Source organism: Anabrus simplex, chromosome 2 (assembly GCF_040414725.1).
Source record: "Anabrus simplex isolate iqAnaSimp1 chromosome 2, ASM4041472v1, whole genome shotgun sequence".
NCBI classification, from domain to species: domain Eukaryota; kingdom Metazoa; phylum Arthropoda; class Insecta; order Orthoptera; family Tettigoniidae; genus Anabrus; species Anabrus simplex.
Window position 1 is genome coordinate 185,248,205 of NC_090266.1, and position 24,215 is coordinate 185,272,419.

General features: G+C 44.4%; 2 protein-coding genes across 4 annotated transcripts in view; one reads left to right on the forward strand and one right to left on the reverse strand.

Annotated features, from left to right (window-relative positions):
• LOC136863993 (glutamine amidotransferase-like class 1 domain-containing protein 1) overlaps nucleotides 1-24,215 on the reverse strand; it is a 717,178-nt gene that overhangs the window by 478,934 nt on the left and 214,029 nt on the right. The window lies entirely within an intron of this gene.
• bgm (bubblegum) overlaps nucleotides 1-24,215 on the forward strand; it is a 514,443-nt gene that overhangs the window by 34,333 nt on the left and 455,895 nt on the right. The window contains exon 1 of one of the 3 annotated variants that reach the window (XM_067140466.2): nucleotides 9,156-9,255. The exons of the other annotated variants lie outside the window; for them this stretch is intronic. The gene's annotated coding sequence lies outside the window, so the exon portion shown is untranslated. Of the gene's footprint in view, nucleotides 1-9,155; nucleotides 9,256-24,215 lie in introns of those variants that run through there. 3 annotated transcript variants of the gene reach the window in all.

Genomic DNA, 24,215 nt, shown 5'->3' on the forward strand with positions numbered 1-24,215 from the left:
GTGGATTATAATCTTCATTGGTTAATTCTCTGACTCGGGGAATGGGTATACTCAACATTAGAATTCAACCTATGTAGGGCCCCATCTCCACAGGCGCGCAGGTCATCTAGAGCCGTCAATTCTTTGACCTTCACCAGGGCTCTACGGAGGCCGTACGCCCAAAGAAAACTTTGCATGTAGTCTTCTGTACCGTAGAAATATACCGATAGTTCTGTTTTCAAGTTACATAAAATACTTCGAACCGAAAGTGAGATTTTGATGACACGAACAAAATTTCACGCAACGAAACTATTCTAACAATGAACACAGCATATCAAAACATTTAGATTTCAATATTTCTGTATCGTTTATAATGGAAGCTAAATTATTATATGGTACTAGCAGTAACTCGCGGTTTCGCTCGCGTGGATTTCGTAATTTGATAAAAGTAATCGTTCCGCGGTACGGTACTAAGACATTATCTGAAAATCCTCAAAGTGTAAAAACTCACCGAAAAACTGAGTTTCATTACCCCAGAAACTCTTCGTAAACCACGTTTGTGATATTGCCTTTTGTGGCTAAGATGACCATGCGACATAGAACTCTACATGTGAGGAACAGTCTTCTATCAATTCGAAAACAAACAAAAAATTACATGTTTCTTTATTTTTAAAATAGATTCCAAATAACTATTTCCACATCTGTAACATCTTCAGTTTTTGAGATATAAGTATCCCCATAAAAAGAATTCAACACTTTTAACAGGACTGGGAGATAACGAGGAAGATATAGGAGATTATAAATTGTACTTGATGAGTGTTAAAAAGGGAAGGGCAGAGTATGGAGTAGGCACATAAATGAGCGAAGGATGTGGGTAGATTTGTCAGTTGGAGGAATTAGGACGAGAATTGTCTCAGTGTATTCACTATCTGAGGGTGCAGATGAGAATGAAGTTCACAAATTTTATGAAGCATTGAGTGACATCGTAGTCAGCGTCAACAGTAAGGATAGGATAGTGCTAATGGGCGATTTTAATGCGAGAGTTGGGAATAGAACTGAAGGATACGAAAGGGTGGTTGGTAAATGTGGGGAAGATATGGAAGCTAATGGGAATGGGAAGAGTTTGCTGGACTTCTGTGCTAGTATGGGTTTAGCTGTTACGAATACATTCTTCAATCATAAGTCTATTCTCCGCTACACATGAGAGGCTAGGGGTTCCAAATCCATAATAGGCCATATCTTTACCGACTTCGAATTCAGGAAGTCTACGGAGTTTTCGGGAATACTTCGATGATACAGGCCACTAACTGACCTGTACTGAACTAAGTATCTCTAGGCCTAGGAAAGAGAAAGTGAAATTTGCCTGCAAACGAATAAGGATAGAAAATCTTCAGGACGAGGAAATTAGACAAAAGTACATGGATATGATTAGTGAGAAGTTTCGAACAGTGGACAGTAAGCAGGTTCAGGATATAGAAAGAGAATGTGTGGCACACAGGGATGCTGTAGTAGAAACAGCAAGGGAATGCCTAGGAATGACTGTGTGTAAAGATGGGGAAAAAGCGAAAATCTTGGTGGAATGATGAAGTGAGAGCAGCTTGTAAACGTAGAAAGGAGGCTTATCAGAAATAGCTCCCAACATGGGCCGATGCAGACAGGGAAATGTACGCAGATGAAAGAAACAGAGCGAAAAAATAGTTCTTGAATCCAAAAACAAAGTCGTGGGAAGATATTTGTAATAACCTGAAAAGGCTCGGTCAAGCAGCAGGGAAACCTTTATGGACAGTAATAAAGAATCTTAGGAAGGGAGGGGAAAAAGAAATGAAGAGTGTTTTGGGTAATTCAGGTGAATTCACAATAGATCCCATGGAATCACGGGACAGGTGCAAGGAATATTTTGAAAATCTTCTCAACGTAAAAGGAAATCTTCCTGGTGGTGTCGCGAACAACCAAGCTCATGGGGAGGAAGAAAATGATGTTGGTGAAATTACGCTTGAGGAAGTGGAAAGAATGGTAAATAAACTCCATTGTCATAAAACAGCAGGAATAGATGAAATTAGACTGAAATTGTGAAGTATAGTGGGAAGGCAGGTATGAAATGGCTTCATAGAGTAGTAAGATTAGCATGGAGTGTTGGTAAGGTACCTTCAGATTGGACAAAAGCAGTAATTTCACCTCTCTATAAGCAAGGGAACAGGAAGGATTGCAACAACAATCGAGGTATCTCATTGATTAGTACACCAGGCAGAGTATTTACTGGCATCTTGGAATGCAGGGTGCGATCAGTGGTTAAGAAGAAGTTGGATGAAAACCAATGTGGTTTCAGACAACAGAGGGGCTGTCAGGATCGGATTTTCAGTATGCGGCAGGTAAAGGAAAAATGTTACGAAAGGAATAGACAGTTGCGTTTATTTTTGGTAGATCTAGAGAAAGCATATAACAGGGTACCGAGGGAAAAGATGTTCGCCATACTGTGGGACTACGTAATTAAGTGTAGATTATTAATAAACAATGAAAGGCATTTATGTTGACAACTGGGCTGCAGTGAGAATTGGTGGTAGAATGAGTTCCTGGTTCAGGGTACTTACAGGGCTTAGACAAGGCTGTAATCTTTCACCTTTACTGTTCGTAGTTTACATGGATCATCTGCTTAAAGGTATAAAATGGCAGGGAGGGATTCAGTTAGGTGGAAATGTAGTAAGCAGTCTGGCCTATGCTGACGACTTGGTCTCAATGGCAGATTGCTACTTTTCCTTTCTTTTTGCTATTTGCTTTACGTCGCACCGATACAGAGAGGTCTTATGGCGACGATGGGATAGGAAAGGGCTAGGACTGGGAAGGGCGTCCGTGGCCTTAATTAAGGTACAGCCCCAGCATTTGCCTGCTGTGAAAATGGGAAACCACGGAAAATCATCTGCAGGGCTGCCGACAGTGGGGTTCGAACCCACTATCTCCCGCTTGCAAGCTCACACTTGCGCGCCCCTAAACGCACGGCCAACTCGCAGATTGTGCCGAAAGCCTGCAGTCTAGTATCTTGGAACTTGAAAATAGGTGCAATGAGTATGGTATGAAAATTAGTTTCTCGAAGACTAAATTGATGTCAGTAGGTAAGAAATTCAACAGAATTGTATGTCAGATTGGTGTTACATAGCTGGAACACGTCGATAATTTTAAGTATTTAGGTTTTGTGTTCTCCCAGGATGGTAATATAGTAAGTGAGACTGAATCAAGGTGTAGTAAAGCTAATGCAGTGAGCTCGCAGTTGCGATCAACGGTGTTCTGTAAGAGAAGTCAGCTCCCGGACGAAACTATCTTTACATCGGTCTGTTTTAAAATCAACTTTGCTTTACGGGAGCGAAAGCTGGGTGGACTCGTGATATCTTATTCACAAGTTAGAAGTAACAAACATGAATGTAGCAAGAATGATTGCTGGTACAAACAAGTGGGAACAATGGCGGGAGGGTACTCGGAACGAGGAGGTAAAGGCTAAGTTAGGAATGAACTCGATGGATGAAGCTGTACGCTAAACCGGCTTCGGCGGTGGGGTCATGTGAGGCGAGTGTAGGAGGATAGGTTACCTAGGAGAATAATGGACACTGTTATGGAGTGTAAGAGGAGTAGAGGGAGACCAAGACGACGATGGTTAGACTCAGTCTCTAACGATTTGAATATAAGAAATATAGAACTAAATGAGGCCACAGCACTAGTTGCAAATAGAGGATTGTGGCGACGTTTAGTAATTTCACAGAGGCTTGCAGACTGAACGCTGAAAGGCATAACGGTCTATAATGGTAATGTATGTATGTACACTGACTGACAGAGCAAATGCAACACCAAGGAGGAGTGGTTCGAAAGGGATGAAAGTTGGGGAAAAAAACAGAGACGGCACGGACGAATAATTGATGTTTATTTCAAACCGATATGCAGGTTACACAGTGCGCACGGCATCGACTCAGTAGGATGTAGGACCACCGCGAGCGGCGATGCACGCAGAAACACGTTGAGGTACAGAGTCAATAAGAGTGCGGATGGTGTCCTGAGGGATGGTTCTCCATTCTCTGTCAACCATTTGCCACAGTTGGTCGTCCGTACGAGGCTGGGGCAGAGTTTGCAAACGGCGTCCAATGAGATCCCACACGTGTTCGATTGGTGAGAGATCCGGAGAGTACGCTGGCCACGGAAGCATCTGTACACCTCGTAGAGCCTGTTGGGAGATGCGAGCAGTGTGTGGGCGGGCATTATCCTGCTGAAACAGAGCATTGGGCAGCCCCTGAAGGTACGGGAGTGCCACCGGCCGCAGCACATGCTGCACGTAGCGGTGGGCATTTAACGTGCCTTGAATACGCACTAGAGGTGACGTGGAATCATACGCAATAGCGCCCCAAACCATGATGCCGCGTTGTCTAGCGGTAGGGCGCTCCACAGTTACTGCCAGATTTGACCTTTCTCCACGCCGACGCCACACTCGTCTGCGGTGACTATCACTGACAGAACAGAAGCGTGACTCATCGGAGAACACGACGTTCCGCCATTCCCTCATCCAAGTCGCTCTAGCCCGGCACCATGCCAGGCGTCCAAGCGTGCACGTCTATGCTGTGGAGTCAATGGTAGTCTTCTGAGCGGACGCCGGGAGTGCAGGCCTCCTTCAACCAATCGACGGGAAATTGTTCTGGTCGATATTGGAACAGCCAGGGTGTCTTGCACATGCTGAAGAATGGCGGTTGACGTGGCGTGCGGGGCTGCCACCGCTTGGTGGCGGATGCGCCGATCCTCGCGTGCTGACGTCACTCGGGCTGCGCCTGGACCCCTCGCACGTGCCACATGTCCCTGCGCCAACCATCTTCGCCACAGGCGCTGCACCGTGGACACATCCCTATGGGTATCGGCTGCGATTTGACGAAGCGACCAACCTGCCCTTCTCAGCCCGATCACCATACCCCTCGTAAAGTCGTCTGTCTGCTGGAAATGCCTCCGTTGACGGCGGCCTGGCATTCTTAGCTATACACGTGTCCTGTGGCACACGACAACACGTTCTACAATGACTGTCGGCTGAGAAATCACGGTACGAAGTGGGCCATTCGCCAACGCCGTGTCCCATTTATCATTCGCTACGTGCGCAGCACAGCGGCGCATTTCACATCATGAGCATACCTCAGTGACGTCAGTCTACCCTGCAATTGGCATAAAGTTCTGACCACTCCTTCTTGGTGTTGCATTTGCTCTGTCAGTCAGTGTATGTATGTATGTATGTATGTATGTATGTATGTATGTATGTATGTATGTGCGTGTGTGTGTGTGTGTGTGTAAGTATCCTCATAAAAAAACAATTCAACATTTCTTCACTTCTTTTCATCACGGTTAAGTGCCTTTTCCGAAAAGATAATACATGTTCCTGTAGTTTTAAAGGACTTCTCGAATACCAAGTTTCATGTCTGTAATATGTTAAGTTTTTTACATATACTGAAAATATACCGGTGCTCATTTTAAAATTTCACCCGCTTTTTGAATTCTTTTCATTCTCTTAAGTTGATTAACGGAATAAAAACGTGTTTCTTTATTTTTAAAGGAGATTCCAAATACCAGTTTTCACGTCTGTAACATTTTCAGTTTTTGTGATATAAGTATCCTTATAAACAGGATTCAACTCCTTCTTTACTTATTTTCACCCCCCCACTCTCTTATGTCGATTTTACGAAAATAAGAAATACGTGTTTCATTCTTAAAAGGAGATTCCAAATACCAATTTTCACGTCTGTAACATCTTTAGTCTTTTTTTTTGCTAGGGGCTTTACGTCGCACCGACACAGATAGGTCTTATGGCGACGATGGGATGGGAAAGGCCTAGGAGTTGGAAGGAAGCCGCCGTGGCCTTAATTAAGGTACAGCCCCTGCATTTGCCTGGCGTGAAAATGGGAAACCACCGAAAACCATCTTCAGGGCTGCCGATAGTGGGATTCGAACCTACTATCTCCCGGATGCAAGCTCACAGCCGCGCGCCTCTACGCGCACGGCCAACTCGCCCGGTTTTAGTCTTTTTAGATATAAGTATCCTCATACAAATAATTCAATTTATTTTTCAATTCTTTAACCCCCTTAAGTGGAATTTCTTTTGAGACACCAATATCTTAAAAAAATATTTCAACCCGCTTTTCAGTCCTTTTTAACCCCCTTAATTGATTTTCGAGAACAAAAAATGAAAATGTAAACCTACAACCTGTTTTCCAGTCTTTGACCGGGTCAGGGATGTAATGAATGAAAGATATATAGGCTGTTGTTACAATGGGGTCGCCACTCCCAAGGTGATTTATTAATGACTGATAAATGATATGAAATGATAATGGAGAGTGTTGCTGGAATGAAAGATGACAGGGAAAACCGGAGTACCCGGAGAAAACCTGTCCCGCCTCCGCTTTGTCCAGCACGCTATCCAGCGGTGAGAGGCCGACGCGCTGCCGTCTGAGCCACGGAGGCTCTCAACAAAAAATGCATGTTCCTTTATTTTTAGAAGAGATAAAAGAATACCAATGTTCACGTCTGTAACATGTTAAGTTTTTGAGATATAGGTCTACTGTAGATATGATCATTTTTTAAATTCACCCGCTTTTTCGGTTCACCTTAAGTGGATTTTCCGAAAACAAATTAACTATGTTTCATTACATTTACAGGCGATTCCAAATACCAATTTTCACGCCTGTAACACGTTACGTTTCTGAGATATTCTGTAGATTATATTCTTTTTAAAAATTCACCCCCTTTTCCCACTCCTGTTCACCCGCCCCCCCCCCAATTAATTGGATTTTCCAAAAACAAATAAAAATGTTTTTCTTTATTTTTAAAGGAGATTCCAAATACCAGCTGTCATGTCTCTGACATCTTCAGTTATTGAGATATAAGTATCCTCATAAAAGGTACTGAACCCCCTTTTCACCTTTTTTAACACGGCTTCAGTGTATTTTTCGAAAACAAAATATACGTGTTTATTTTAGAAGTAGATTCCAGATACAAATATTTCTTTCTTTCTTTCTTTCTTTCTTTCTTTCTTTCTTTCTTTCTTAATTTGCTTACCCTCCAGCGTCGGTTTTTCCCTCGGACTCAGCGAGGGATCCCACCTCTACCACTTCAAGGGCAGTGTCCTGGGGCTTCAGATTCTGGGTCGGGGGATACAACTGGGGAGGATGACCAGTACCTCGCCCAGTTGGCCTCACCTGCAGTGTTGAACAGGGGCCTTGCAGGGGGATGGTAAGATTGGAAGGGATAGAAAAGGAAGAGGGAAGGAAGTGGCCGTGGCCTTTAAATTAGGTACCATCCCGGTATTTGCCTGGAGAAGAAGTGGGAAACCACGGAAAATCACTTCCAGGATGACTGAGGTGGGAATCGAACCCACCTCTACTCAGTTGACCTCCCGAGGCTGAGTGGACCCCGTTCCAGCCTTCGTACCACTTTTCAAATTTCGAGGCAGAGCACTAACCACTACACCACAGAGGCGGACCCAATTTTTACGTCTGTAAACTTTTAAGTTTTTGAGATATAGATATACTCATTTAAACAATTCACCCCCCTTTTTTCACACAATTCGCGGCGGAATATCCAAAAATCCTCTTTTAGCGAGCACCTACGCTTTAATATATATGTATCCCCAAAATGTCATTTCTTTATGTCCAGTAGTTTAGGCTCTGCGATGATGAATCAGTCAGTCAGTCAGTCAGTCAGTCAGTCAGTCAGTCAGTCAGTCAGTCAGTCAGTCAGTCAGTCAGTCAGGACATGTTATTTTATATACATTGATGAAATAGTGGTCTTCTAATAAATACACGTGCATGGTATTAATAAGATCCTTGAATTGCTCCAAAGAGAAACTGCCGGATTCCTGTTCAGAATCACTCGTTAATTCATGCAGTGGACAGCCGACAAAACAACGACGGCGTCTAGCTATCTTCTGATGTTTTAGCTGATCATTGTGCCAAGTTTCGTTGCAATCGGGCTGGTCCAACCAAAACAATTTCCTTGTAAGCATATGAGGCTGTTTACTACAATGCCCCAAGCTCTCTTACAGCGAAAGCATTACCTTCAAATGAAACGATTGTTTATAGTCTGGGGCAGGGATTGCAATCCTTTTTCCGACTACCGTGTCGGTTAAGGTTTTGTTTATTATGTTTTACTGTCAAGTGTATCAGCGGTTATTATTATTTTTTAGAATCTGCTTTACGTCGCACAGGCACAGATAGGTCTTACGGCGACGATCGCATAGTAAAGGGTAGGAGTTTGAAGGAAGTGACCATGGTCATAATTAAGGTACAGATCCAGCATTTGCCTGGAGCGCCATCGGTTGTTTTCCTTTAAAATCATCATGTAACCCCCTCATTTGACTTCGACTGAATGTTTTATGGTTTTATTTTGCAAACATCACCTAAAATTACGTTTAAAAAATAGGATTATTTTACGAACAAGATATATTTTTGCTCTAATCTAAAGAAATTTGTAAAAAAAAAAAAAAAAATTGGCCAAATAATGAATTTATACATACTGCATTATTAAAGCCCAATTTGAAATATGTTATGTTGCAAGATTTTCGACCTATTTATTACACGTTAAGAACTTTATAATATGTTAGTACGTTGTGTAGGGGATCCCTGACCGAGGTGGTACAGGCGTGCTCGGTTCGCCCGGAAGGACGTGGGTTGGAATCCCCGTCAGGAAGTCGTAAAATTTAAGAAATGAGATTTCCACTTCCGGAGGTGCGTATGGCCCTGAGGTTCACTCAGCCTGCACCAAAAATGAGTACCAGGTTAATTCCTGGGGGCAAAGGTGGCCGGGCGTAGAGCTAACCACTCTACCCCATCACGTGCCGAGGTTAATAATGGTGGAATCCTTTACCTTCCACTCCTCCAAGGGCCTTCATGGCCTGTACAGAGGTGACTTTGCTTTGCTTTGCTTAGTATGTTGTGTGGCGTGCCACGGAAGTCGTGTCCGTGTGTCACCTGGTGGCACGCGTGTCATAGGTTCGCCACCCCTGGTCTAGGGAAAGTATTTGAAATACGAGGAAGTTTGAAGAAATTCCTGCAAGTTAAACAATGTGGAAATAGTGAAATTTTTACTACATACGTCAGCATTTGTGAATTTTTTCATTCTGATCGAGCAGTCGGCTGACGCACTGCAACCTTATCACAATCGCACGTGTTATTTCCTCTAGCAGTCCCATACAGTACAGTCTGCGTTTCAGAACGAGGAACCTCAGGTCAGCTGCCGGATAGGAAACCAGCCTAGTCATCAAATTAGACGGTTTGTTAATTTCAAATTTTACTTTTTCATATTCCACTATAAATAGCATATCATTTCTTTTAACATATCTTAGATTTTTACTTAAGGCTCAGCATAGTAGCTTCCTACTCGGTTGGTCTGGGTTAGAGTCTGAGAATTACCACGAATTTAATTCTAGTTTGAAGTTACAAACCTCTTACATGAAGCAATAACTACTCATAAACCAGTTTCTAAATGAAGAAGTTTCTGTGAACTATATTTTGATAATTATTAAATTTAAGTCTGTTAAAATATTAAATTCGAGGTACATACAGTTCCATGTGCTCATTCTTTTCTGAGCAACTATACGTTATGTACAGTATTCTTTATCAAGGAGACTAGCAGTCGATTTTAGCTGCCAGGAGAGACGTTTTCTATTTGTTTTTCAATATTCACCTTTTTTCTGATGTTTTATGATGTTTTCTTATTTTTCTCGCTCTTTACTTGCTTCTCCTTCTTTATTTTCTATTTAAGGACGACACACACACACAGTCCCCGATCAAAAGGAAATAACCAATTAAGGTTTAAAATCCCTGACCTGGCCGAAAATCGAACCCGGGACCGTCTGAACCAAAAAAAATCTGGTTACATCGGGCCAATTGGAGGTGCGTCAGTTACATTGTTAGATAATGCTGTAATGTATGTGAAACGTGGACAACTTGTATACAATGGCACAAAACACCAACAACTTCTTAAATATAGTGCTTCTATGAAATAATAAGGGCTTTTAAAATAACATGATCGAGAATCTAGGATTTGGTAAATAATATACGCCTATACTATGATTTACGCCACAGGATGTGCAATACATGTTATTAGATTAATGCTGAGAGATAGAAGAGTTGCATTATGCCTGGCTTCTCATCAAGTTGACCGCGAATTAGATGACTGGCTGATGTTACTTGTTTAACGTCGCATTAACACATCGAAGATTTTCAGTGACGGAAGGATGGGAAAGGTATAGGATTGGGAAGGTAGCGACCGTGGCCTTAACCCTCAAACACACGCGTATGGGGTGGAATCCACCCCAGGTCATTTTATTTCCTAGTGAAATGTACAAATAACTCTCCTGTGCTCTCCCCGCTCTTATATCTTTCTGGCTGGATCCCTGCAGACAGAGTCATTCTTATATAATCTATCTTAAAATCTCCAAATAATACAGTAATTCATATTTTACAATACAATTATATGCGGGGTGGAAAGCACCCCCACGCGTGTGTCTGCGTCCTAAAATTTGGCGCGTGTGCTTGAGGGTTAATTAATGTACAGCCCCAGCATTTGCCTGGTGTGGAAAATGGGAAACCACGGAAAACCATCCTCAGGGCTGCCGACGGTGGGATTCGAACCCACTATCTCCCGAATGGAAGCAAACAGCTGTACAATCCTAACGCACGACCAACTAGATCGGTTTGTACAAGTGCCTGTGTACCAATACATATGAGGGAAAACAACATCTTCATTATGACTAGATGTTCACTGAGTACCTCCAGGAGGTTTCCTTCCAAGTGCCCCAATTGAATACAACGTCGTCCAAGGCTTCAGAACGTATTCCCTGTCGGTTTTCTGCTTATCTTCTCCCAGGAAATCGCTTTTGTTACAGATGTTGCGACTGTAACGACTACCGACCAGTATCTCCATGTTGTTGTTTGAGTCATCAGTCCATAGACGGGATTGATACAGCTTTCCATGCCACCCTATCATGTGCTAACCTTTTCGTTTCTACGTAACTACAGCATTCTACATCTGCTCTAATCTGCTTGTCATATTCATACCTTGGTCTACCCGTTCCGTTCTTACCACCTACACTTCCTTCAAAAACCAACTGAAAAAGTCCTGGGTGTCTTAAGATGTGTCCTATCATTCTTTCTCTTCTTCTCGTCAAATTTAGCCAAATCGATCTCCTCTCGCCTATTCGATTCGGTATCTCTTCATTTGTGATTCGATCCATCCATCTCACCTTCAGCATTCTTCATAACACCACATTTCAAAAGCTTCTATTCTCTACCTTTCTGAGCTAGTTATCGTTCATGTTTCACTTCCATACAATGCCACGCTCCACACGAAAGTCCTCAAAAACGACTTTCTAATTCCTAAATCAATGTTTGAAGTGAGCAAATTCCTTTTCTTTTAAGAAAGCTCTTCCTTGCTTGTGCTAATCTACATTTTATATCCTCCTCAGTCCGCCTCTGTGGTGTAGTGGTTAGCGTGATTAGTTGCCACCCCCGGAGGTCCGGGTTCGATTCCCGGCTCTGCCACGAAATTTGAAAAGTGGTACGAGGGCTGGAACGGGGTCCACTCAGCCTCGGGAGGTCAACTGAGTAGAGGTAGGTTCGATTCCCACCTCAGCCATCCTGGAAGTGGTTTTCAGTGGTTTCCCACTTCTCCTCCAGGCAAATGCCGGGATGGTACCTAACTTAAGGCCACGGCCGCTTCCTTCCCTCTTCCTTGTTTAGCCCTTCCAGACTTCCCATTCCTCCACCAGGCCTCTGTTCAGCATAGCAGGTGAGGCCGCTTGGGCGAGGTACTGGTCATTCTCCCCAGTTGTACCCCCGACCAAGAGTCTGAAGCTCCAGTACACTGCACTTGAGGCGGTAGAGGTGGTATATCCCTCGCTGAGACCGAGGGAAAAAACGAACCTGGAGGGTAAACAGATGATGATGATGATGATGTCCTCCTCAATTCTGCCATCGTTAGTTATTTTACTACCCGAGTAACAATATTCATCTACTTCCTTTAAGACTTCATTTCCTAACTTAATATTTCCTGCATCACCTGCCTTCGTTCGACTGCACTCCATTACTTTTGTTTTGGACTTATTTACTTTCATCTTGTACTCCTTACCCAAGATTTCGTCCGTACTATTCAGCAGTTTCTCGAGATCTTCTGCAGTCTCAGATGAAATAACAATATCATCGGCAAATATCAAGGTTTTGATTTCCTCTCCTTGGATTGTGATTCCCTTTCCAAATTCCTCTTTGATTTCCTTTACTGCCTGTTCTATGTAAACATTGAAAAAGAGGGGGGAAAACTGCAGCCTTGCCTCACTCCTTTCTGGATTGCTGCTTCTTTTTCAAAGCCCTCGATTCTTATCACTGCAGACTGATTTTTATACAGATTGTAGATAATTCTTCGTTCTCGGTATCTGATCCAAATCACCTTCAGAATCTTAAATAGCTTGGTCCAATCAACATTATCGAATGCCTTTTCTAGATCTACGAATGCCATGTACGTGGGCTTGTCCTTCTTGATCCGATCCTCTAAGATCAGACGTAAAGTCAGGATTGCTTCACGTGTTCCTACATTTCTTCTGAAGCCAAACTGATCTTCTCCCAACTCAGCTTCAACTTGTTTTTCCATTCTTCTGTAAATAATACGTGTTAAAATTTTGCAGGCATGGGATACTAAACTAATGGTGCGATAGTTTTCACACCAGTCAGCACCGACTTTCTTGGGAATAGGTATAACAACAATCTGCCGAAAATCGCATGGGACTTCTCATGTCTCATACATCTTACACACTAAATGGAATAACCTTGCCAAGCTGGTTTCTCCTAAGGCAGTCAGTAATTCAGAGGGAATGTCATCAATTTCAGGTGCCTTGTTCCTATTCAGGTCGCTCACAGCTCTGTCAAACTCTGACCTCAAAATTGGGTCTCCCATTTCATCAGCATCAACAGTCTCTTCTGGTTCCAGAACCAAATTATCTACATCTTCACCTTGACACAACTGTTGGATATGTTCCTTCAAACTTTCTACTTTGTCTTCCTTCCCTAGAAGTGGCTTTCCATCTGAGCTCTTAATATTCATACACCTAGATTTCCTTTGTCCAAAGGTTTCCTTGATTTTCCTGCAAGCAGCATCTACCTTTCCTAGGACCATACAACCTTCGACATTCTTGCTCTTCTCCTTCAGCCAGTCTTCCTCAGCTACCTTGCACTTTCTATCCACTTGATTCTTTAATCGCCTGTATTATTTTCTGTCCTCTTCATTTCTAGCATTCTTGTATTTTCGTCGTCCATCAATCAGGTCTAGTATCTCCTGAGTTATCCACTGATTCTTATTTGATCTTTGCTTCCTTTCTAACATTTCTTCAGCAGCCCTGCTGACTTCAATTTTCATGACTATCCACTCTTCCTCTATTGTGTTTCCTTCAGCCTTTTATTTAGTCCTTGTGCAATATGTTCCTTGAAGCAGATCCTTACACTCTTTTCATTCAACTTGCCTAGATCCCATCTTCTTGTATTCCTTCAATTTATTCAACTTCAGGTGGCATTTCATGACTAACAAGTTGTGGTCAGAGTCCACGTCTGCTCCTGGGAAAGTTTTGCAATCCAACACCTGGTTTCTGAATCTCTGCCTAATCATAATGAAGTCTATTTGATACCTTCCAATGTCTCCAGGTCTCGTTCACGTATAAAGCCGTCGTTTGTGGTGTTTGAACCAAGTATTGGCAACGACTAAATTATGATCAGTGCAGAATTCCACCAGCCAACTTCCTCCTTCGTTCCTTTGTCCCAATCCCAATTCTCCTACTGTATTACCTTCTCTTCCTTGGCCTACTACTGCATCCCAGTCTCCCTTCACAATTAGATTTTCGTCACCTTTTACATATTGTATTAAATCTTCTATCTCTTCATATATCCTTTCGATTTCTTCGTCATCTGCTGATCCAGTAGGCATATGAACCTGCACTATTGTGGTGGGCATTGGTTTGGTGTCTATCTTGACGACAATAATTATTTCACTATGCTGGTCGTAGTATCTTACCCGCTGCCCTATTTTCTTATTCATTATTAAACCAACTCCTGCATTTCCTCTGTTCGATTTTGTGTTGATAATTCGGTAGTCGTGTGACCAAACATCCTGTTCTTCCTGCCAACGTACTTCACTTATACCAACTGCATCTAACTTCAGTCTATCCATGTCCCTTTTCAGATTGTCTAATCTACCACAACGATTCAATCTTCTAACAATCCACGCTCCAACTCGCAGAATGTCAGTATCCATCTTCCTGATGATCGCCCCCTCTCGTGTAGTCCCCACCCGGAGATCCGACTGGGGGACTAGTTTACCTCCGGAATATTTTACCCGGGAGGAATCCATCATCAATACAACATACATACAGAGAGAGCTGCATGTCCTCGGGAGTAAGTTAGGCTGTAGTTTTCCGTTGCTTTCAGCCGTGTAGTAGTAGTAGTAGTAGTAGCTGCACCTGCGGCTCGGCTATCTGCTTCATTGGGACACGCAAGCTTCCCCACCGCGGAAAGGTCACATGATTCGCAGGGGAGGAGTATCTCCATAGATGAGTAATATACAGCGTGATTCAGCCGCCCCTTCCAATGTAGTTTTATGCAACCCACAATATTCATTCCGTCCTGAAAACATCTGCCTTGCCGGTATGCTCTGACAACACAGCCGGATATCTTGGTATTTACCGCCTCACCATGATAGGACGCCGTAATGTTATACTTGTATTAAACACTGGAAGACATGCGTGTGCCTTCTAAATCATATGAAACTGACACGCCGGCGAAACACTAAATTGATATTGTGACCGCAGTAAACCTAATACTTGCTATTAGCTGCGTATCGATCCGTGCGGAGTCGCAGTGTAGTTGGTAAAGGCGTGGCGGTTCGGGCTTGCATGTCCGGTGGGAGGTTCGAGTCCGGGGTGAAGATCACAAATTTTTTAAATATTGATTTAATACGTACCGCATGCAACGTAAGTTCAGTTCCAGCTTTCATGCAAATTATGTGTGAATGAATGTGTTTGTGGCCCTAAGAAGGACCGATTAGGTAGCAGGCCGGACACATACAGACCTGAAATAATAGGAACACAACTGCCCTTAGAAAGTTTTATCGCAGCAAATGCTCGATGTGATGACCGTTTTGGTTTATGCACATTCAGGCCCGGTGTCCAATAGATTGTATTGCACGCTGAAGCATTCCAGGTGTAATTACTCGGCAGGCGTCCGTGATGAGTTGCCGGAGCTGGTCGGGTTTTTAAGGCGCTTGAGCGTAAATGACGTTCTTGAAATGTCCGCAGAAGAAGAAGTCTAACGGCGTTAAATCCGGTGATCTGGCGGGCCAAGAAACAGGGCCTCCTCATCCTATCAATTTCCCTGGCAGTTCCTCGATCAGAAATGTTACGAATGTGGTGGAACTCCATCCTGTTGCAACCATATCGTCAAACGATCGTGCAAGGGAACATCATCCAGCAGCAGTGGGTGTTCCTGACGAAGAAAGTGCAGGTAGCGTGGGCCCGTCCAATGACCCTCAAATAAATAAGGTCCAATCAGGCGATCCCCCAAAATTCCACACCAAATATTCACTCCCTATCATACTTGATGGGCCGCCTGTCGCACCCAGTGAGGATTGTCCGTGCTGTAATAGTGCATGTTGAGGCGATTGACGTTCCCATTATTGTGGAAGCGCTATTCTTCCGAGAACAAGATATGCGATACGAATGTTGTATCACTGTCCAGCCTGCCTAATAGCCACCGACAGAACTCCATTCGAGCTTTGAAATCCCGCCCATGGAGCACTTCATATGGCTCAAGATAATTTTAATTTCGTGTGGCTATTTCCATTCGAGTGCAGCCCTTGTAAGGCAGACCATCCGGTGAGGGTGGGCAGCATATGCCATGTGTAGGTAACTGCGTGTTATTGTGGTGGAGGATAGTGTTATGTGTGGTGTGTGAGTTGCAGGGATGTTGGGGACAGCACAAACACCCAGCCCCCGAGCCATTGGAATTAACCAATGAATTCAGCCAACGGGTCGGACAGCTCAAGATGGTATGGGTGAAATTTATGTGCATGCAGTATTCGCCAGACGGACGGCTGTCTGGTGTTCACCTGTCGTGCAATCGCCCTTGTACTGATGTGTGGAATATTACTAGCTGCCTCCAGAATGGCCTCTTCTGTTTCACCCGGTTTAATGGGCCTATGGCGGACTGGTGGCTGGTTGGAAATCACGCCTGTTGTCCTTAGGCGTCTTTCAACACGGCGGAATGTCGTAGCAGCCGGGTGTCACCTGTCGGGATACCGTTCCTGGTACAGACGTAGGTAGTGCCTCGCACGCGTTTTGTCTTGCTTCTCCATAAATGAGGAATGACAGCAGAGATTACAGTACAGACGTGCACATTAATGGTGTCCCGACATAAACAATCAACACTGCCCCACTCCAGTACAAAACAAGAAGGAAGGGAGTGAAGGGGTAGTGCCGAAGGCACAATGACCCACCTTCTCGCTCAACGCATTGCTGCATGTATACAGCCTGCTGCAAGACTCTGTTGTGATTGAAATGGGCACACTGGCGGATGTATTGAAGTACAGCATTAGGTAACCTACTCTAATAATTACAGAATCAAGAGGTAAAGGAGGTTTTTAACCGAAAAATATTTTTTAATAGTTAGGAATATTTTGTGGCTGCATTATATCGGGTCGTAATTTGAAAATATCTTTTACTGGTTGCTAACTTTGTTCTGGACTTTACTGAAGTTATATCATCATAATTTACCACCTCGGATATAGAATTACGATACATTCTATAAACAGAAAATTAATATGCTAAAATAAGTTATTGATGTATAACTGTGTAAGCATTTCTTTACAAAAATAACCGAAGATACATTTTACTTTTTGAGCAATAAGAAAATAATGTAATATCATTCAAATTCAATTTTCATAAAATACAAATTCGTGTCTTAAAATATACAAAAAAATGCTATTATTGCAACATTTCAACATAACTAATTATAAAAATAACACATTTTTACATAAATATCTTATAAAAATATGAACTTATCACATCTTCCTTGAAAATATATAAATAAAATAAACGTACGGTAAAATAATATAATAATAATAATTATAAATATATGATAAAATAATATTGCCATATTTCTACCCATCACCAAACTGTCTTAAGACTGCGCGATATTGCTTGAGCTATTGCTTGGCGGACCATGTGAGCCTCCCACATGCCAGTAATATGGCCTCGATTCACCCGTGATAAGATAGGAGCCATCTTACAATGTTACAGTATAACGAAATATAGGCCGGAGTATTCAGCACTACATGTTCATTCCCTTCCCCTCCTTTTCGGTACTGGGGTGGCCTTCAACACTACCCTTTCACTCTCTCCCCTCCTTTTCAGTACTGAAGTGGGGCAGTGTTGATTGTTTATGTCGGGACACCATTAATGTGCGTGCGTGTACATTGAGGCCCTAACCAGCGGAGTATATGCAAGGCACAAGATGAATAACAGCGTCATTCTTTTGTTTGAATGTGGCAAAAGTGGGCCTGTGTTTACGTATTCAAACATCATACCGAAGCAAAAATATGTCAACGACGCAGGATTCGAACCGCCGCTGGCACATTCCGCCTATTGCTAGTCGAACCCTTAACCACTTCCGCTACACTGCACTCCTGGGGATACGCTAGTAGTACGACGAGAGCAGCGTACATACGCCATCCGGTTCGGTGTTTAATACTTTAGTTACTGCACTGTTACCTAGTTTTATGCATTGATTCCCTTCTTCGTTACATCCAGTCACGAGGCACGACACATTAACATAGTTATATGGTAAAAGGACGTTGCTACATGATTTCAAGGAGTCGAGTGATATAACATTTCGCTAGGGTTCATAATCGTGTGCAAAATGTGCTCACTGGACATTAGTACCATGCAGTACGCCTGCAGAGGAATAGCACCCCTATAACCATGTACACTTTAGTTGGGCTGCAGCAAACGATATTGGAATGAGCTGCTGAATCACACTGTATAAACGTATTCATCATCATCATCCGTTTACCCTCCAGGTTCGGTTTTTCCCTCGGACTCAGCGAGGGATACCACCTCTACCGCCGCAAGGGCAGTGTCCTGGAGCTTCCGACTTTTGGTCGGGGATACAACTGGGGAGAATGACCAGTACCTCGCCCAGGCGGCCTCACCAGCTATGCTGAACAGGGGCGTTGCGGGGGATGGGGAAGATTGGAAGGGATAGACAAGGAAGAGGGAAGGAAGCGGCCGTGGCCTTAAGTTAGGTACCATCCCGGCATTTGCCTGGAGGAGAAGTGGGAAACCACGGAAAACCACTTCCAGGATGGCTGAGGTGGGAATCGAACCCACCTCTACTCAGTTGACCTCCCGAGGCTGAGTGGACCCCGTTCCAGCCCTCGTACCACTTTTCAAATTTCGTGGCAGAGCCGGGAATCGAACCCGGACCTCCGGGGGTGGCAGCTAATCACGCTAACCACTACACCACAGAGGCGGACATTCACCAAAGTAATACGTCGGCTAATGCATATGGGATTAACAAAATGAAAAGTTACACCCTTTTAGTTTGGGTTCCACGTAAAACTGAAGAGGGGTTGAGTAACTACGAATTGCATTACGATTGGTAGGAGAAATCAAATATGATTGCTGAAAAGGCTGTAGGTTTATTTTCCGTGTAACATTAGGCATATCGAGTGAGTAGCAGCGTGGTTTGGGTCACGTGGCTCTCAGTTTACATGCGGAAGGTAGTGGATTCGAACCCCACTATCTGCAGCCCTGAAGATAGTTTTCCGTGGTTTCCCATTTTCACATCAGACAAAATATTATGGTCACGTTCGCTTCCTTCCCGCTCGTAGCCCTTTCCTATCCCATTGTCGCCATAAGGCCCATCTGTGTCGGCGCGGCGTAAAACAAAAAAAAGAGAAAGAAAAAAGAACAGAAAAATAACCTTACGCATTTGATCAAAGGAGTAACTTTAAGTAATTGCGGTTAGAAACATTATGGTACGCCTCTCTGGTGTAGTGGTTAGTGTGATTAGCTGCCACCCCCGGAGGCCTGGGTTCAATACCCGACTCTGCCACGAAATTTGAATAGTGGTACGAGGGCTGGAACGGGATCCACTCAGCCTCGTGAGGTCAACTAAGTAGAGGTGGGTTCGATTCCCTCCTCAGCCATCCTGAAAGTGGTTTTACGTGGTTTCCCACTTCTCCTCCATGCAAATGTATTTTAAGTGGTTCACGAGTTATTCGAGGTGGATATTTAGCTAAATAACCCTGTATAATTTGTTAATAACTGTGGAAAGGATGTACTACCGGAATACATCGCAATTATTGTCGGCAGGGTAGCTTATTGTGATGCAGATCGGACCGGAGGTGTTCTCTGGGACGATTCCCCTTCAGTGATATTATGCATTTTTAAGTGCCGGATTATCCCAGAAATATTTCTGCTGACGTATTTTACGTCTTTTGAACAAACAACAGAGCCGGCTGTGCTACGTAGCATCTCTTCAAAATAATTCCACGTCCACGATTTACGTCGCGTTTCGTACATCCTCTTAAACTTGTCGCGTACAATTGGTCACAATTACACGTTGCACCGTCATATACCGAAGTACCCAAAGTATGACGCGAATACTCTACAACAGGGCCTCTCAAACGCCCAAAATCTCACGCGTGCAGATCTAGGCGCAAGAGCTCCGTGCACTGTGCATCGCTGCCGCTCGGCATGGCTCGGATCAACGCTTCGTCTCTGGGCTACTCGGCTAAGCTCGGCTCAACTCGCCTATACTCGGCTCAAGTATCAGCCCGGATTTGGAGCGCTACGGCGCAAGTGGGGCAGAGGGAGACAGGCGGAGCGAGCGAGATAGGCGTGAGGAAAGAGAGAGTAAGCGCTATTGCTCCAAATCGAGGAGTGGGGGATCTGCACTCTGGTCAACCAAGCCAAGTCGTCTTTTGCACCGTGCACAGTGCATGCACCACGCGCATGCACCCTGAGAGGCCCTGCTCTACAACATTGTAAGGAATTATTTCTTTCATCACCATAATGTCTGTAAACACAAGCACTGGTCAAATGGAAATTGAATGTGGGGTCTGATAAATTATGAGTGATAACGATATACACCTATAGTCCGACTCATTGGCTGAATGGTCAGCGTTGAGGCCTTCGGTTCAGAGGGTTCCGGGTTCGATTTCCGGCCGGGTCGGGGATTTTAATCGTGTTTGAATAATTCTTCTGGTTCGGGGACTGGGTGTTTGTGCTTGATCCAACACTTTCCTCTTTATATTCAGACAACACACTACCAACCACCACAGAAACACGCAATAGTGATTACATCCTTCCATATAAGGCTGACGTCAGGAAGGGCATCCAGCCGTAAAACAGGGCAACATCCGCATGTGCGACACAGTTCGCACCCGCGACAACACATGTGTGGGAAAAGCGGTAGAAGAAGAAGATGATGATGAAGAAGAAGAACGATGTGCACCTATAGTAGCCGTCAGTTTCTGTACTTAGCCTACTCACTCGTGTAGTTACCGCTGCATACAATGTCAAATCGCATATCCTTTATAATTATGTTATACTGCGTCAAAATACACCTTGGGAGAAATAAACGAAATGAACGGCCTCGTCGGCTTGTTGACGCGTATTTACGTAATGGAGAAGGCCTGTGGTTGGCTATTCGCATACTCGGTACGAACAACATCCATCTGCTCGCCCCAGAATGCAGGGACAATGCTCTCGAGATCTCCCGAAATCTCTCGCGAGAAACTGGTGCTTGTGCTAGTCTCGAGAAATCTCGAGACCCCATCCACCAAGTGAGTTGGCCGTTTCCATGCGATTAGGGGCGCGCAGCTGTGAGCTTGCATTCGGGTGATAGTGGGTTCGAACCTCACTGTCGGCAGCACTGAAGATGGTTTTCCATGGTCTCCCATTTTCGCACCAGGCAAATGCTAGGGCTTTACCTTAATTAAGGCCACGGTCGCTTCCTTCCCACTCTTAGCCCTTTCTTATGCCATCGTCGCCATAAGACCTACATGTGTCGGTACGACGTAAAGCAACTTGAAACAGAGACCCCGTCACAGACTGCCCATCACAAGTACACTGACTGACAGTGACAATGCAACACCAAGGAGGAGTGGTTCGAAAGGGATGAAAGTTGGGGAAAAAACAGAGACGGCACGGACGAATAATTGATGTTTATTTCAAACCGATATGCAGGTTACACAATGCGCACGGCATCGACTTAGTAGGATGTAGGACCACCGCGAGCGGCGATGCACGCAGAAACACGTCGAGGTACAGAGTCAATAAGAGTGCGGGTGGTGTCCTGAGGGATGGTTCTCCATTCTCTGTCAACCATTTGCCACAGTTGGTCGTCCGTACGAGGCTGGGGCAGACTTTGCAAACGGGGTCCAATGAGATCCCACACGTGTTCGATTGGTGAGAGATCCGGAGAGTACGCTGGCCACGGAAGCATCTGTACACCTCGTAGAGCCTGTTGGGAGATGCGAGCAGTGTGTGGGCGGGCATTATCCTGCTGAAACAGAGCATTGGGCAGCCCCTGAAGGTACGGGAGTGCCACCGGCCGCAGCACATGCTGCACGTAGCGGTGGGCATTTAACGTGCCTTGAATACGCACTAGAGGTGACGTGGAATCATACGCAATAGCGCCCCAAACCATGATGCCGCGTTGTCTAGCGGTAGGGCGCTCCACAGTTACTGCCGGATTTGACCTTTCTCCACGGCGACGCCACACTCGTCTGCGGTGACTATCACTGACAGAACAGAAGCGTGACTCATCGGAGAACACGACGTTCCGCCATTCCCTCATCCAAGTCGCTCTAGCCCGGCACCATGCCAGGCGTCCAGGCGTGCACGTCTATGCTGTGGAGTCAATGGTAGTCTTCTGAGCGGACGCCGGGAGTGCAGGCCTCCTTCAACCAATCGACGGGAAATTGTTCTGGTCGATATTGGAACAGCCAGGGTGTCTTGCACATGATGAAGAATGGCGGTTGACGTGGCGTGCGGGGCTGCCACCGCTTGGCGGCGGATGCGCCGATTCTCGCGTGCTGACGTCACTCGGGCTGCGCCTGGACCCCTCGCACGTGCCACATGTCCCTGCGCCAACCATCTTCGCCACAGGCGCTGCACCGTGGACACATCCCTATGGGTATCGGTTGCGATTTGACGAAGCGACCAACCTGCCCTTCTCAGCCCGACCCCCATACCCCTCGTAAAGTCATCTGTCTGCTGGAAATGCCTCCGTTGACGGCGGCCTGGCATTCTTAGCTATACACGTGTCCTGTGGCACACGACAACACGTTCTACAATGACTGTCGGCTGAGAAATCACGGTACGAAGTGGGCCATTCGCCAACGCCGTGTCCCATTTATCGTTCGCTACGTGCGCAGCACAGCGGCGCATTTCACATCATGAGCATACCTCAGTGACGTCAGTCTACCCTGCAATTGGCATAAAGTTCTGACCACTCTTTCTTGGTGTTGCATTTGCTCTGTCAGTCAGTGTATGTAGCTCTCTTCCCTGTGCAAAGTTGGCCCGTTTTACATTGCTGACGTGCAGGCGACAAGTACATAGAACAGTGTCGACCAAAGGACTAACGTGTAGGGTGGGTTGCATATCTTGTGGTGTTTTCTGTTACTGTGCGCCTGAAGCCTGTTACACGATTATGCCTTTTCTTTGTCTAATCTAATGCGAGAATAAACCGAAATGTGATACGCTTCTATAACCTAGATCCGAAAGAAAGTGTGAGGAAGAAAGTCGTGTTGTGCTGTGAATAACCAAAATAGGGATAAACCTATACTGTTTGGTTTCCTATCACACTTTTACGAAATGAAGAATCATCCTCTCCGATGCTCCTTGTACAAGGTTCGAGGGATAGGTCAGTAACAAGTGCTTCGGACATTATTGAACCCATAATCATTGCTTTCCGGCAACGTAACACAGGAGTTTCATAACATCAGCCGAGTTGATTCATGACATGCACCAGTGACACGTGTATGTTCTCTAAACCATTTTATAAGGAAGCAAATCTCGTTCAGTGACGACTAGCAACTACTCACATACGATAAGAATGAAACGCAATATGAACCATAACGGGGAGCAAATGTAGTAGCAGTAGTGTAGTGGGTTACACGCCCGGCTCCTTCGCTGAATGCTCAGTGTAGTGGCCTTCGGTTCACACGTGTTCGGGACTGAGAAGTTATGTGCATATACACACACTACACCACCGAATACAGAATAGTGATTTAACCCCTCCGCATAGGGTTGGCGTCTTCAAAGGCATACGGTCCTAAAACTGGGCTTAATCCGCATTAGTGTTGAGGCCAGGTTCAAATATCCAATGAGTGTCAAGCAAGAACTTACAGCACACCTCATTTTTGAATCGGCTACAGCCCTTCTAGCAGTGACAAAGGCCTAAAATGAGGAGGAGAAAGAAGAATAAGCAGACGAATACATAATATGTAACATAATAAAAACGTCACTGCGGCTATTTGTAAGTAACGATAGCACCGAGATTCACAGAAATAGCCGAGCGCGACCGAGTGAAGCGACTGTATGGTGAATGTCTACGTATTAACGAGATGTTAAATTCCTAGCAAGAAAGAAAAAAGTAGAAGGTAACGTCCACACAATCTTATGTCTCAATCTTTATACCGAAATGCACATCAACAACAACAACAACAACTACTACATGGTTATCATGATGATAATCATCATAGTAATTAACACTATACACTCGATGTACGACCGTGGAGTGGTTTGAGAATTTGGAAATGGTTGTATTATTATTATTATTATTATTATTATTATTATTATTATTATTATTATTATTGTTACGGAGATATTCGTGGTAGTTAGAGGTGAAAGAAGGTGCGGGCTGGAATAGGTCTCAACTACAAAATTAAAGTTAATTTAAAACTTTAACAAAGGTTATATTTTCTTTTCAAAATCAACAAATAACAGAGTATAACAGGTACCAAGTAGCAGATCAACAAATTAACAAATTACAGTTCGTTACAAGATTTGGGCTTCGAGCCCCAAGTTTAATTTCTGAGCTCTCAGCTCACAACCCCTAAGTACAAGGAGCACTTGCTCCTAATTACAATGTTAAGGAAAAAAGCAGACCCGCTCTCAATTTTAC